The sequence below is a fragment of the Ipomoea triloba genome, chromosome 5 (genome assembly GCF_003576645.1).
Source record: "Ipomoea triloba cultivar NCNSP0323 chromosome 5, ASM357664v1".
In the NCBI taxonomy this organism is placed as follows: Eukaryota; Viridiplantae; Streptophyta; class Magnoliopsida; order Solanales; family Convolvulaceae; genus Ipomoea; species Ipomoea triloba.
The window spans coordinates 555,913-562,404 of record NC_044920.1 but is presented as its reverse complement, the minus strand read 5'-3'; positions in this window follow the sequence as shown (position 1 = coordinate 562,404).

Here is a 6,492-nt window from a genome sequence, read left to right as displayed (position 1 = left end):
TATGTATTGTCCAAGTTCAAGTGTCGTCAGAAGCCCCCCCACTACGTGGTTGTGAGTCCTTTTATTCCTTCCAGCTCAGTAACGGAGCATTGATGAGGAGTTGAACGTTGGACATCAATACCTGAGGTGTTGAATGCTGAGGAGCTGAACGTCGGTCATCAATGCTGAGGAGCTGAACGTTGGCCATCAATGCTGAGGAGTTGGACCGTTGCGCATTGATGCTGAGGAGTGAGGTGTCTTGGTAGTTTGAGCGACAACTGTCTTGGTTATGACAACGGTTCCGGGTCGGGTACCCAATTACCCTGTCAGTTAGATACTAGTTTTATTTCTCCATTCTTAGAAGCATAGATAGGAAAATATACTCCATTTCTCCTTTCAATTTCAATTTCTATTCCAAACATTAGTTAGGTTCAATTACATCTTTACATTTGAAGCAAATATTGAAGAGTTGAATATTCAATTTCATCTCCATTTAGCTAAGCTATTTCCAATTTACTTTCATTCATTGCAATTTACTTGCTTTAATTTATTGCTTTGATCTATTATCTTGTGTTTATTATGAAATTCCTTAACTTGTTGATCTTGAATCTTGTGCTATTTTTATTATGCTTATGTGTGATTAATTTTTCTTTGAGGGAGATAAGGATGTAGAATAGGTTTTCGGAGATATGATATTGAATTGAATGGGTAGGGGGATGAAACTTGATTTGGATTGTCCCGATTAAGTAGTGACAGTCTAATCTAGGCTCAAGGGGTTGATCAATAATCACACTCCACCTTTGAGAAAAGAGGAGTATATATGAGATGTCTTTGACACCAAGTATTTGATGAAATGCCCCTTAACCACTTTTGAGTCATTTTGAGAATGTCCTTAATTGTTCTAAGGGTGTGGAATGACATTAAGAAAGACTTTCTCGATCAAGGTTTATATGACATCTACTATCTAATCAATTGAATCTTCCCTTTGCTTCCGATTTGGTTACAGTTCCTAGGCTTAATCCTATTCATATTCCTCTCCATCTTCATATTATTGTTAGTCATTTTAATTGTTATTTGTTTGTCATTTCTTGCATCATCTATCCTTATCTTGGGCTAGATTTCCATTAGAAGAAGTAATACCGTGTGCTTGAGAGACAGTAACTTGAATCCTATAGCCAATCATTTGAGAAAGATATCCAGCATAAGGATACCTCTCACATAACCGTGCCCCCACTATATCACTTCCATCACTATTCCAAATCTATATTGCTTTATTTAAAATGTACATTTTATTTCAAGTTTATCTACTATGTATGAGACAAAATTTCGCTCTACTTTAAGAATTTAAATGCAAAAATTTCATTATATAGTCAATCTTATAGGAAAAAAATTAATATTTCAAAATATCAATAAGACTTTACAACAAGAATATTTCATATATAACGGCAATTGAGGTCCGAATCATATACACAAGGAAAACCTATGAATTCGTACACATAATTACATTGTATAACTCTTTAATTACACTTTGACAACATCATCATACATATAATTCTTTAATTACTTTTCAACAACATCAGTAATCTATTATAATCATGTCACTTTTAACAAAAAATATATATATAAGACTCATCATCAATATCACATTAAGAATACTTAATTTATTTTAATATGAAAAATATTACGACATGATTTTTATTCTAAATTATAACTATCTACATCAGTATTTATCTTTACTATTACTCTTTTATTACAAATGGAATATACTCATTTTGATTATATTGAAAATAATTTTTTATTTTATATTAATTAACTTTTATATTTAAAACTTATATTAAGTATTTATTTTTCAAATTTTTATTTTGGAAACTAATAATTTAATCATGCAATGCGTAGTTGGTAACTCGAAGATTAAGTCAACAAGTCACTTTGGATTAATTTGCATGAATTTGTGTAGTTCAAGGACCCAATTGCATTGCTTTTTAGTTCGATGGCCTAATTGCAGCTTCGTGTGTAGTTCGGTGGCCTATTTGACCCTTATTCCTTCAATAGTTTGACATAAATGGTAAGCATGCATATCCCAAACGTAGTCTAGGCCGGATAAAATATGGATTAGCCTCAATAGTAATGAAGATACCAGATGTCATATCTTTACTAGGCTTGAATAGTAAAATAACTAAGATTATCTTTACGCCTACAATTCTCTCTCACTTTTAATCGTGGACCTTAGTGTCATATAATCATATAAATAACATTTTCAATTATACAATATTTTATTTACATCATTTAAATTTCAAAACTCATCTTCAAAAGATAATAAAATAACTATTATTAAAGAAGACAAAATTCTTACCAAAAGTTGTCAATAATGTCTAAAAGCAACTCCAAGAGGGATTTTTTTTTTACATGGTTTTTGCCCGCCACATAAGCGCGTAGGTGCATTGCACGCGCACCACCAGTCGAATTTTTTTTCTCTCTCTCTCTTTTCCTCTCCTCGTAAGCCCCACAAAAATAATCGTACATACTGTAATTTTTTTCTTTCTTCAATTCTCTGTCCTCCAACTCATTGTTTTTTCGTTCATTACTCCTCTCTCCTCCAACTCATTGTGTCTCTCATCAATGTCTCAAAAAAATTGGGAGGGTCTATACACTTGAAATAGGTTTGGTACTCATTACACAAATTTTGACTTTAAGCTTTATTAATGAAGCAATAGGTACCGAAACTAGCCCTCCAAACAGATTTTGATAGGATTCAAAGTTAGGCAAAATTTAACGTAACATTAAAATGTTGAAGTGTCGTGGTACAAAAATAATAGTAAAAACATCACACATGGATTAAACTTAATTAAGTTTTCTTTATGATGAGACTGAAATAATTAGTGCTATGATACTAACATTGAAATTACATTAGTTAGCGCCGTTAAATTTGTGTGCTTTAATTTCAAACCACTCTAAATGCTGTTTTAAATGAAACCTTAACGACTCAAGCATTTTGTTCGTAAAAGAGAATTTATAGTAAATGAAATTTAATTATATTGAATCGAATAAAGACAATTTTATATTTTAATGTTTTTTTTTTTAAATACAACTAACTCTATTACATTGTAGTATCTGTCCATATATATTTTCTCAACCTTAGGGGTGTTAGCGAACAGAGTTTTTGGTAAACTACTCGTGCTCGTGTTCGTTTATTAAGATAAACCGGTTCATAAACAGTTGTAGGCTCATTCGTTTGCTAAGAGCTCGTGAACAAGCTTGTTGGGCATCGATCGGGTAAACCGGTTCATAAACAGTTGTAGGCTCATTCGTTTGCTAAGAGCTCGTGAACAAGCTTGTTGGGCATCGATCGGGTTGGCCGAGTTCAGTTCCTGCTCGATTCGAAACGTGGTATTGTGGCTTATCATAGAGTTGTGCGTCGGTCGGGTTGGTCGAGTTCAGCCTCTTCGAGACGTGGTATTGTGACTTATCATGGAGGGGCGAAAGCCAAGTACAATCCTAGATGGGATGTGGGCATAGGTCGGGCCAAGTCCAGTCTCGGGAGGGCGGGAAGGTCGGATTGGCCGAGTTCAAAGTCCATGCCCCACTAGGGTTGAAACTTGTGACCTCCCATTTGAAAGAGTAATAGAGATGTCATTGAGTTACAAGTTACTTCGCACAGTTTCAATGATTTATTAAGGAAAAAAATTCTAATTTTATTGAACCAAATTAAATGAGCTATAATAATCGGTCAAAATTGCAATTGCATGGACATTATTTTATTTCAATTGCTTGGTTTAGCAAATTGAAAATTTTTAAAATTTACTTTTAATTGGAAATATGACTCAAATTAGATAGCTGGCTATTTTTAGCAAATCTAGCTGAAAATCGACGAAAAGTTATAAGTTAGAAGCTGAAAATTGAAGATCGAGTTGTTAAGCTAGCTAGCTGATTATGCTTAAAAGTGATTTGAAAAATTAGCTTTTTGTTAACTTGATAAATGTAAAAAGACTAAAAAAGATATCTTTATAAAATTTAAATAGTTTTAAATTTAAATAGGTTTGTTTACATATTAAAATTTAACATTTTGAAATGAAACTATTAACATAATCATGATCTAGCATCCCATAAGGAAGTAGCAATATTGTTGCGAATCTCCTTCATCTCAATAGAGGTCTCACTTACATTTTTGTTGATGAAGATATTACTATATATATAAACGAGTTCCCGTGCTGTAGCTTTAGGTGCGTAATTTTCTTTCTTAAGGTGCGTGATTTTCCTTCTTAAGGTGCGTCAGTGTTGAAACTTGAGGTGAGTGAACCTAAAGCTTTTTTTTTTTTTTTTTTTAAAAGACACCTAAAGCTTAAGGTGCATTGTTTTCCTTCTTAAGGTGCGTGAGTTATTGAAACTTAAGGTGTGCCATTTTAAAACCTTAAATGCGTGATTTGTGTTCTTAAGGTGCGTAATTTGTGTACTTAAGGTACGTGATTTGTGTACTTAAAGTGTGTGGTTTGTGTACTTAAGGTGCGTCGGCCTAAAGCTTTAGGTGCGCGTGGTTTGTATTTTTAAGGTGGTTTGTTTGTGCACTTAAGGTGCGCCATTATAATGCTTAAGGTGCGTAACGGCACAACCGCACGGGAAACCTTCCCTATATATATATATATATTAGATAATCAATCTTAAAAAAATAAATAATAATAATAATAATTATAATAATAATAATAATTATTATTATTATTATTATATGGTAATTTAATTGGGGGTAAAAGATATCATTTATTTAAAATAATAAGGATAAACATATAAAAAAATTAGGAAGTTACTAGCTTATTTTAAGCTAGTAATTTATTTTGAGAACATTACCAAACAGAGCTTCTAACTCTTTTTTTTTTTTTTGAAAAATAAAGAAGCTAATTCATTAATCATAGGCTGAAACGTTTACAATAAAGATCGATGGAATGGTCAAACATTCCTTACAGTCAGACATTGATTGCAGCATATTTCTATAACAATTCAAATACCCGGAGTATTCCGGGGTATCGATCCACAGGGAAGCGCAACGTACCCAAGACTGACACTGGTTGAATAGTCTTGCACACCACCTGAGTATCTATTTCCATTCTTCTATCCATTGACTATATCTCCATCGCCATTCTTCTATCCATTGACAATATCTCCATCGCCATTCTTCTATCCATTGACAATATCTCCATTGGGCTGAACTGCATATCATAGTTCATAGGAGTCTCTTTCTCATTGTCATGTTTGTCACCCAGGATGAGATTCACGTACGCTATGACTAGTTTTATCGTTTCACGCATTATGAAAAAAGAACTCGCCAAGTAAACGAGAGGAAGAAACTCGTCAAAACAACGAGAGGAAAAACACAAAAACTGCAAACAAAATTAAACCAATAAAACAAAGTAAAGGGAAAAACAGTGTGAAAATAAGAGAGTAACGACCGGTAGCGGTGGAAATGGAGGAGAAAACAGTGAATGCAAAAAAGACAATAAAGATAGACGCTGTCTGAGGTGGAGATAACAGCAGGGGAAGACGATTGGACGCCGCCTCCGATCCGCTTACTTCACGGAGGCGGCGGCCGTGAAGAAAACAAAAGAGGAGAGAACTTTACTAGGGTTTGCTATGAGGAGGCGGCTCTTGATCGGCCACAAACTAGCTTCTAACTCATTAGTAGCTTAAAATAAGGTTGTCATCAACCCTGCCAATCCACCCTTTCTAATCTATGTGGCAATAGAGAGTTTATTTATTTATTATTATTTAATGTCATCTGTGTTGCAATAGGAGAGAGAAATTGCTAAATTAGCAAGAGGAGAGAGAATGAAAAAGTGAGAGAAAAAGCATGGTAAATTTGATTTATGTACTTTTATTTTTTATCTTTTTTATTTCCTATTATATTTTTTTTGACAACTATTTCCTATTATATTATTTAGTTATTATATATATATAATATAATATGAAAATTTCAAATAGTGAAGAATTTACAAATTTGATGATGTGAAAGTGAGACCCATTTTAGAAAGTGAGAAATTTCTGGGTTAAAGATAGCCTAAGTTATAAGGCTATTCTTATCCCAACAAGTGAACCCTTTCAAGATGATATATTGATTAGGGGTGTAAACGAGCCGAGCCGAGCTCGAACCTAGGATGGCTTGAGCTCGAGCTCGTTAAGGAAGGCTCGGCTCGAGTTCGAGCTCGAGCTCGATCGAGCTTGAAAATTGATGCTCGAGCTCGAGCTCGGCTCGAGCAGCTCGATTGTTCGAGCTCGAGCTCGAGCTTGGTCTTGAGTTCGAGTTCGAGCTTGAATTTGAGCTCGAATTCATGCTCGAACTCAAGTTCGAGTCCGATTTTAAACTCGAATTTAACCTGTTTGATTTTAAATTTATGTTTCAATTAAAAATAAACTATAATATTATATGTATACATATTATATATATGTATACATATTATATATATATATATATATATATATATATATATATATATATATATATATATATATATATATATATCTCGCGCG